At 44.8% G+C, this 10,178-nt stretch overlaps 1 pseudogene; it reads right to left on the bottom strand.

The window, feature by feature from the left end:
• Window positions 1–566: 566 nt before the first annotated feature.
• Window positions 567–1,465, bottom strand: LOC128594251 (60S ribosomal protein L14-like; annotated as a pseudogene).
• Between the last annotated feature and the right edge of the window lie 8,713 nt (window positions 1,466–10,178).

Genomic DNA, 10,178 nt, shown 5'->3' on the forward strand with positions numbered 1-10,178 from the left:
ACTGCCCCGCACCCCAGCCCCATTTTCCTTAGCTAAGGAAACTAAGGATCAGAGAAGTTAAGCCACTCACTCATAATGACTAATGTGTGCCAGGCTATCCTAGCAGATTTGATTGTAGGGTTTTTTTTTTTTTTTTTTTGGCCGGGGCTGGGTTTGAACCCACCACCTCCGGCATATGGGACCGGCGCCCTACTCCTTGAGCCACAGGCACTGCCCTGTAGGGTTTTTTTTTTTGAGTCAGATTCTCACTATGCCACCCTGGGTAGAGTGCTATGGCGTCACTGCTCATAGCAACCTCAAACTCTTGGGCTCAAGAGATTCTCTTGCCCAGGCTCCCAAGTAGTTGGAGCCTCAGCCTCCCAAGTAGTTGGGACTACAGGTGCCTACCACAATGTCCAGCTATTTTTTTTGTTCTAGCTGTCATTGTTGTTTGGCAGGCCCAGGCCAGGTTCAAACCCACCAGCTCTTGTGTGCCAAGTGTGTGGCTGGTGCCCTAACGACTGAGCTACAGGCGCTGAGCCTTCCCCCCACCCCAAAAGAACCTTTATTAGTTTCATTATAGCCTCTTATGCTTTCTTTCCAGATACCTTTGTAGCAGGTGTTTTCTGGGCTGGAGCCTTTTGACCCTTCTGAGCTTTTGGAGGAGATGCTGCCTTCTGGCCTGTGGCTTTCTGGGCAGGAGCCTTCTTGCCTGCAGTGGTCATCTTTTTGCTGAAACTTTAGCAGCAGCCGCTGCAACAGCAACAGCACCCTTAGGAGGTGCTTTTTGGGAGAAGCTTTCAGAAAAGCTGCCTTTTTAAGCTTCTTAGCTTCATTCTTGATTATTCTGTTCATTTTCTTTGCCTGCAGAACTTTAAAACGATCAAAATCTGTCATCTTAGCTTTCCTTTCTCTGGCTTCAATTTTCTGGCCCATTTTGTGGCTGTCATTTTGTATTTATATTGGTCTTCTGCCAGGCATGTCAGACATACTTCTGGTGGGCACTGTGTGGAAATTTGAGGATGAAGTCAGTGAGTTGCATGCATTTGAAAGGCATTGCGGGGCAGCGCCTGTAACTCAGTCTGTAGGGCACTGGCCACATGCACCAGGGCTGGTGGGTTCGAACCCGGCTCTGGCCTGCTAAAAACAAACAAAAAAGCCGGTGTTGTGGTGGGCGCCTGTAATCTCAGCTACTCAGAAGACTGAGGCAAGAGAATTGCTTAAGCCCAAGAGTTTGAGGTTGCTGTGAGCTGTGATGTCACAGCACTCTACCAAGGGCAACAAAGTGAGACTCTGTCTCAAAAAAAAAAAAAAAAAAAAAAAAAGCGGAGAAAGGCATTGCTTGTCTTCTTACCTGAGTGCAAGGTCTATCAACCAAAGCCCTGTTTTGATCAATGACATCTATAATTGCTATAAGCTTTCTGGCATGAGGCCCAAAGAAGATGTAGGCAACTCGGCCAACCTCCATAAAGTGCCTGAACACCATGTTGGCGGTGTCGGGGGAGAAGCCTAGGGTTTTTTGTTTTTTTTTTTGAGACAGAGCCTCAAGCTGCCACCCTGAGTGGAGTGCTGTGGCATCACAGCTCACAGCAACCTCAAACTCTTGGCTTAAGTGATTCTTTTCCCTCAGTCTCCCAAATAGCTGGAAATACAGGTGCCTACCACAAAGCACGGCTATTTTGTTGTTGTAGTTGTCATTGCTGTTTAGTAGGCCCTGGCCAGGTTTGAACCCACAAGCCCTGGTGCATGTGGCTGGCACCCTAACCACTGAGCTACGGGCCGAACCTTTGTTTCTGTTTTTAATGCTACATTCTGTCCTCTTCTACTTATGCTTTGCTGTCTTGCTTTATCTAAGAGTTCCTTTGACTAGGCGTGGTGACTAAAGCCTGTAGTCCTAGCACTTTGGGAGGGTAAAGAAGGAGGGATTGCCTGAGGCTAGGAGTTTGAGACTAGCCAGGGCAACAAAGTGAGACTCTGTGTCTACAAAAAAATTAAAGCTACTTGGGACGCTCAGGTTGTAATGACCTGTGAAAGGGCCACTGAACTCTAGCTTGGGCAACAGAGTGAGACCCTTTCTCAAAAAAATTTAAGTAAATAAAAACAAAACAATAAAGGAGTTCCCTAAATTGCATTGCCTATGAAGCTGTCTTATTTTTTCTAACTGAGAAAAGTAGACAAGGCAGCATTCTATCGTTCATGCCTTCTTTTTCTCTTTTTCCCTCTCTTTCCCTTCTCTAAGCAAGGGAACATAACCCTCAACTCTCTCTTTGTTCCCACCCCCATTTTTTGAGACCAAGTCTCATTGTGTTGCTTAGGTTAGGGTGCTGTGGTGGTGGCAGCCTAGCTCACAGCAACCTCGAACTCTTGGATTCAAGCAATATTCCTACCTCAGCCTCTGGAGTAGCTGGTACTGCAGGTACCTGCCATAATGTGCCTGGTTAATTCTTCCTGTTTTTAGCAGAGACAGGATCTCGCTCTTGCTCAGGCTGGGTGTTCTTGCTCCAGCTGGTCTGGAACTCCTCAGCCAAGTGATTATCTTGCCTCAGCCTCCCTGAGTGCTAGGATTATAGGTACGCCTCTCTTTCTGCTCTTCTCCACCCAAAATACATGTAAGAAAGACTATAAACAAACTTGACTATAGGTGCACCTCATAATATAGTGTGAAAATATCTTGTAAACTATGTTTTTTATGAATTAAATAATCCATACTTCAGTATATAAATCTGAAGTCTAACTGGTTCGATTATAAATCCTGTTGAAAGAAAGCAATTCTACTTCTAATTTATATTTATTGAGTTCACCTGAAGAAAGGTATATCCACTCCCACCCTCTGTAAAAGAAATCAAACCAACCCCCTGAAAAAAAAATCCCAAACTTATTATTTTGGAAAGCTAAAATAACTTTAAGATAGAATTTGACCATACTGGGTGGCATCTGTGGCTCAGTGGGTAGGGCACCGGCCCCATATACTGAGGGTGGCAGGTTTGAACCCAGCCCCGGCTAGCTAAAACAGCAATAAGAATCACAACAAAAAATAGCCAGGCGTGTGGTAGGTGCCTGTAGTCCCAGCTACTAGGGAGCAAGAGCATCGCTTAAGCCCAAGAGTCTGAGGTTGCTATGAGCTGTGATGCCACAGAACTCTACCAAGGGTGATAAAGTGAGACTCTGTCTAAACAAAAAAAAAAAAAGAAAAAAAGAATTTGACAATACCATGATTCCTCAGTACCCAGAGAAGGAAGTCACTCAGGAGTTAAAATCAAGAGGAATGATTATAGGTTATAGCCCAGCCCCTTCTAGTTGTGCCTCAATATTTTCTTTTCTTCTTTTTTATTTTTTGACATAGAGTCTCACTCTGTTGACCTGGGTAGAGTGCCATGGTGTCACAGCTCACAGCAACCTTGAACTCTTGGGCTCAAGCAATCTTCTTTCCTTAACCTCCTACAGCCTCCTGAGAAGTTAGGACTATACAGGCACCTGCCACAATGCCTGGCTAGTTTTTCTATTTATTTATTTATTTAGATAGAGTTTCACTTTGTCACCCTTGGTAGAGTGCTGTAGTGTCACAGCTCACAGCAATTTCAACCTCATGGGTTTATGTGATTCTCTTGCCTCACCCTCCCAAATAGCCGTGACTACAAACAAGCACCTGCCACAACACCCAGCTATTTTTAGAGACGAAGTCTTGCTCTGGTTCAGGCTGGTCTTGAACCTGTGAGCTCAGGCAATCTGTCCACCTCGGCTTCCAGGTGCTGGGATTACAGGTGTGAGCCACTGTGCCTGGCAAGTTTTTCTACTTTTAGTAGAGAGAGGTCTTACTCTTGATTAGGCTGGTCTTGAACTCCTGAGCTCAGGGGTTCCACCTACCTTGGCCTTCCAGAGTGCTAGGATTATAGGCATGAGCCACTATGCCCAGCCTGTTTTCTTTTTGTGAGACAGAGTCTCACTCTGTTGCCCAGGCTGGAGTGCAGTGGTGTCATAGCTCATTGCAACCTCAAACTGCTGAACTCAAGTTGATCCTGAGACTATAGGTACACATCACCATGCCCAGCTAATTTATTTATTTATTTATTTATGTATTTATTAGAGACAGTCTCATTTTGTCACCCTTGATAGAGTGCTGTGGCGTCACAGCTCACAGCAACCTCCAGCTCTTGGGCTTAGGCGATTCTCTTATCTCAGCCTTCCGAGCTGGGACTACAGGTGCCCGCCACAATGCCTGGCTCTTTTTTGTTGCAGTTTGGCCAGGGCTAGGTTTGAACCCACCACCCTCCAAATATGGGGCCAGCGCCCTACTCACTGAGTCACCCTTATTGATTTATTTTGTAGAGATGGAGTCTTCCTATATTTTTCAGACTAGTCTCAAACACCTGGCCTCAAGTGATCCTCCTGCCTCAGCTTCCCAAAGTGCTGGAATTATAGGCATGAGCCACTGTGCCTGGTTGAGTGTTTTGAATAAAATATACAGTGTGTTGTTATTTTTAGAGTGACTAGTGGGATGGTGGGGAGGGGTCTGTGTCTGGGGCTTTACTGACATGGCATGGTGTGGGGTGGCTGAGGAGGGCATATCAGGCAGAGGGAGCTGGGTATGCTTGGTCTCTAAGTTGAAAGTATTTGAGGAAGTTAAGAAATCTGCAGTCAGGACAGTATGGCTGGAGCATTGTAAATGGGAGGGATAAGGACCTGAGACCTGGATTTGAGACCCAGCTCTGGCATTTATTTATTGGCTGTGCAACCTCAGGCAAGTCATTTAAACTTTCTGAGCTTCAGTTTCTCATTCGGTAAATGGAGGTATTACCATACATATATAATTGAAAACATTATGAGACATGATGTGAGAGTTCTTTGCGTACTGTGCACCAGTAAGGTATTCTGTTTCTGTGCAGATCTAAGTGTAACAAACACCAAAAGCATCTGAAGGTGTGTATGAGTCATGTTGGCTTTTTAGAACTTCAGAGTGATGACTTGGAAAGACAGAAAAGGTGTAAACTCTGCAGGTGTTTGTTTACTCTTGATTGTCAAAAGCAGAGCTAGTTTCTCATCTCTTCCAGTTCTTCCCTGTGCTGGGACTCGAATAGTTCATATGCTTCTCTGCTTCTCTGGACCAGGGGAAGACTTCTCTGACCCACTGTAAAAGGGTCATGGATGTGGATGTGGTCAGGTTTCTGCACAGGGACTTTATGGGAGAGTCTCAATGGTGTTTTTATAATATTTCCATGAACAAAATTTTTCTTTCTTTTTTTTTTTTTTTTTTGAGATTCACTTTATCACCCTTGGTAGAGTGCGGTGGCATCTTGGCTTACAGCAACCTCAAACTCATGGATTCAAGGGATCCTCTTGCCTAACACCTGGCTATTTTTTTTAAGAGATGGAGTCTCGTTCTTGCTCAGGCTGCTCTTGAACTCATGAGCTGAGGCAATTTGTACCTGCCTCAGCCTCCCAAGTACTGGGATTACAGGTTATGAGCCACTGTGCCTGGCCCATGAACAAAATTTCTAATCTGCTGCCTCAGATTTGTTTATTTGACTCCTAAAACATCTATTTATAAACATCTTATATTTGTTTATTTTTTATCTGTTTGTTTATTTTATTTTATTTTTTTTAGAGACAGAGTTTCACTTTATTGCCCTCAGGAGAGTTCCATGGCGTCACAGCTCACAGCAACCTCCAACTCCTGGGCTTAGGGGATTCTGTTGCCTCAGCCTCCCGAGTAGCTGGGACTACAGGTGCCTGCCACAATGCCCGGCTATTTTTTTTGTTGCAGTTTGGCTGGAGCCAGGTTCGAACCTACCACCCTTAATATATGGGGCTGGCACCCTACCCACTGAGCCACAGGCACCACCCTATTTGTTTGTTTTTTGAGATAGATTCTCACTTTGTCACCCTGCGGTAGCGTGCTGTAGCACTGTAGCTCACAGCAACCTCAAACTCTTGGGCCCAAGGGATTATCTTGCCTCATGTTTGTTTGTTTTGAGACAGAGTTTCACTCTTGCCCCAAGCTAGAGTGCCATGAGGTCATAGCTCATAGCAACTTCAAATTCCTGGACTCATGGCTCAGCTCCTATAGTACAGTGGTTATAGCGCTGGCCACGTACACAGAGGCTGGCAAGTTTGAACCCAGCCTGAGTCAGCTAAACAACAATGACAACTGCAACAAAAATATAGTTGGGAATTGTATTAGGCTCCTGTAGTCCCAGTGACTTGGGGGGCTGAGACAAGAAAATCACTTAAGCCCAAGAGTTTGAGGTTGCTGTGAGCTATGATGATGACACTGCTCTCTACCCAGGGTGACATAGTGAGGCTCTCTCAAAAATAAAAAATAAAAAAAATAAAAAAAATGAAAAAAAGGAATAGAGGCCCAGGGAGCTTGTTTGCTCCATCAACCATGTGAGGACATAGCTAGATATAGCTAGAAGGCATCATCTACGAGGAAGTGGGCCCTTAGGAGACACTGCATCTGTTGGTATCTTAATCTTGGATTTTCTCTCTTCCAGAATGGTCAGCAATAAATTTTCTGTTGCTGGTGAGTTATCCAGTTGAGACATTTGTTATAGCAGCTGAAGAAAAAAAAGAAAGAAAAGAAAAATTAAGACAACAACCAAACTAGAATTGTGTATAAGGCGCAACTGAGGTGATTTGTTAAAGAAAGACTTTCTCTCACCCCCTTACTTTCTTCTGACCCAATGATTCTGAGTACCTACATCTCTCAAGAAAGGAATAAAGAGAACACACACATGAAAAATGAGGATAGGATCAAACAAGAATGTTTAAGTCTGGGGCCAGGCACAGTGGCTCATGCCTGTAATCCTAGCACTCTGGGAGGTCTAGTTTGGTGGATTGCTTGAGCTCAGGAGTTTGAGACCAGTTTGAGCAAAAGCCAAGACCCTATCTCCAAAAATAGCTGGGCACTGTGCTGGGTGCCTGTAGTCCCAGTACTTGGAAGATTGAGGCAAGAGTTTGAGGTTGCTGTGAGCTATGATGCCACAGCATTCTACCAGGGTGACAAAGTGAGACTGTCTCAAGAAACCAACCAACCAACCAACCAACAAGAACAACAACAACAACAACAACAAAAAGAGGTAATGTTTTAGTGATATTAAAGTATGGCAAACCCTCGTTAAAAAGTCAGAGTAAAGCCTAAAGTGTAAATAACTTCACATTTGAATTTTAAGCCATTTCCTCGTACATATTTCTAAACAGCAAGAACTGTGTAGGTTAAAAAACCTTTCTAAAGACAAGTCTTTCACCCTAACATAAGACGACGAGGATATGCTCTGTTCACTTGCCAACTACTACTACTTCAGGTGACCTGAAGGTGACTTCAGGTGGGAGAGAATGCCTTGGGTTGGAGTTGGGTAAGAGGAGTGCCACAAAACTAGTCTCTGAATGCAATGTAAAGAATTTGGCAACAGGCTAACGGACTTAAGTACACATATCAGCTCAGTCAATTTTATAGTTGTGTGACCTCTGATTTGCTTTCTACTTTCTCTAAATCACAGTTTATTCACCTCTAGTCTAAGGACTTGAGTATCTATATCTAATTTTGCAAGGCTAAAATTAGATACCCCTGAAGAGCACCTAGTACCTAGCAGATCATCTACAATTCGAGTTACTTTGGTTTATGTGTTTCCAGGGCTTTCGCAGTGTTATCTTTTGGGCTATATGTTCTCAGGGGTGGGCAGAAGATGAGGTAAAAGAGAGGAAAGAGAGTGGAAAGAAAGTATGAGAAATAAAGTGAATAGGAAGCTGGGTCATTGTTAGGTAATCAGAGCAAGAGTGCCACCATCGCCAAGAAAAACAGTCAAAAATTACATCAGCAGTGCGGCAATGAAAATCACTGAGAAAACTTCCTCTTTTCCAGGGGGATTCCTTTCTTCCATACCTCTCATTTAGAGGACTTTAGGGAAGTCGGAGACAAGTTGCTGGAATGAAAGACTAGATAAGGTTCTTTTTAATATATTTTTATTTTAGAGACAGGGTCTCACTGTGTTGCCCAGGAGTGCGGCAGTACAATCATGGCTTACTGCAACCTGGAACTCCTGACCTCAAGCAATCCTCCTGCTTTGGCCTTCTAAGTAGCACATGCCTATAGTCCCTGGCTAATTTTTTATTTTTATTTGTTGTGGAGATGGGGTCTTGCTATGTTGCCCAGGCTGGTCTCAAACATCAAGTGATCCTCCTGCCTTGGCCTCCCACAGTGCTGGATTATAGGCACGAGCCACCAGGCTCAGCCTAGATATGGTTCTTGAGAGTGTACCTGCTCTCATATATCCCCCTACAAAAGGATCCTGCTTGGTTTGGGACCTCTGTTCTCTGAGCACACAGCTTTGCCAGGGCTATACAGGAGCACAGAGAGGTGTCTTACAGAACAGCTACACCAGCCTATAGATCTGTCACAGAGTCAGCAAACTTCTTTCTCATGCACTTTGGGAAACTCATTCTCATGACATTCTTCCTGGTGTTAATAACTCTATTTTAGGTGATACCCACATTTCTGAGAGGACAGGCCACTAGAAGAGGAGTGGGTGTCATTTTGAGTGGTTAGAAATCCTGCCCTACTCTCTTCTCTCTCTCTTCTGTTCACTGTCCAGCCCTGTAGTTCTCTATCACTCTCTAGGGAACGTTTTGAAAATTTGTGGGTTTTCTTTCTGTAATTACAAGGATGGAAGGGGGCACTACTAGCACTTATGGATAGGGCAGGGGTTTCAGATATTCTTCAAAGCACAGCCAGCACACTGAAGAATTGTTCCTCATCCAGATTCTCAAAAGTCCCCTAGGATATTCATGTACGTAAAACCTGTGTTTAATTATCTGAGCCAAGAACTTAATACAGTTCAAAAAAATGGTTTTAATATACAATGAACTTTCTAAGAATACAATTACAGTTCTGTGTAAATTTAGGGAAGATAGACTTTGCTACCAAAAATTGGTTAGCATTTTGTTAAATCATTTCATTGATGGCAATGTGCTGCAAGTAGTTGAGTCACTAACTCAGCACCTGGATAAGGCTGTGTTGGTAGTAGTTCCATCCTCGAGATTTTCTTGATAGGTGTAAAAAGCATCTGTCTACCTCATTAAGACTTCTAGTGTAGTTGGGCCTGGAAGTCACACATTAAAATTTTGTTTATGTTATTTTATCACAAATTTTCTTCTATTTTCTTTTGTATTACAGAGAAGTGTTATGATTTCTTTTAAAGTTATGTATGTAGGTTATATCATTGATGAATTTTAATTCAGGATAGTAGAGGAGTCATCACAAAATATTTCTTAAACAAGGGTGAAGGTTGAGAACCTCAGCTCTAGTCAGTCTCACAGTATTTTCCTACCTTTTATCCAGGAACACCCAGAAAGCTGCTTTTTCTTTTTTTCTCCCCAAGAAGGAGCCCCTTGTTTCCTCTCCAGCCCAAGCTCAGTCCCAGAAACAACATCAAACAACACACAGACCCCATCGATGTCAGACATGTCCATGAGCGTCTGAAGCTCTCAAAAGACCTACATTTCCCTGTCCTTAGAGCTTCCAGTTCGTCCTCAGTCAAAAAACATTGTTTTCTAAGGCCTGCTGAAGTACACAAGATAAAGCTGGCTGTTCTTTTCTTTCTCTTGCTATTTCCCACCCTTCCTACCTCCGTTTCTCTCCTTGATGACCCTCTCCTGGTCTTTTGCTTCCAGTCCACTGTGCACGTTCCCTGGCGAGTACCAACGCTACTGGACCATGGAACCACTCTGACCTCCCAGCTCTCTTCACCCAAGTCTTCTCGCATTTAGGCACCTCTCAGCATCCCCGCCTCCACCCCCGCGACTCTCCGCTCTCCTCCTGACCCTGGATTCCTCTTTCCCACCGTTCTCAGTTCTCATGGCCCCTGGCCTCTGTCTCTCCTCTCACCCGATTCCAGGGCTGCCTTCTCTTTGTGCAACCGGCTTACTCCACCTTCATCCCGGATTCCCTGTCTTAGAGCCAGTTTTTGCCTTAGGCTCAGGTCCCCTCACCCCCACCCCAGTTTCCAGTTGTCTCGGTCGTAGGTCCCTCTGCGGTGATCGGTCTCCGCCCGTGTGTGCGTGGGTCTCACCTCTGCCCAGCTCCTCTCCGCCGCCCGCCCGCCCGCCCCCCCACCCCAGCGCTGTGGGCGGTCCAGGGCGGGGCCGGGATCCGGGGCGGCTCCCGGGGCTCGGGTTGTGGGAGGCGCCCTCTCCCTGGTCTCCCC

The sequence above is a fragment of the Nycticebus coucang genome, chromosome 9, assembly GCF_027406575.1.
Source record: "Nycticebus coucang isolate mNycCou1 chromosome 9, mNycCou1.pri, whole genome shotgun sequence".
Lineage (NCBI taxonomy): Eukaryota > Metazoa > Chordata > Mammalia > Primates > Lorisidae > Nycticebus > Nycticebus coucang.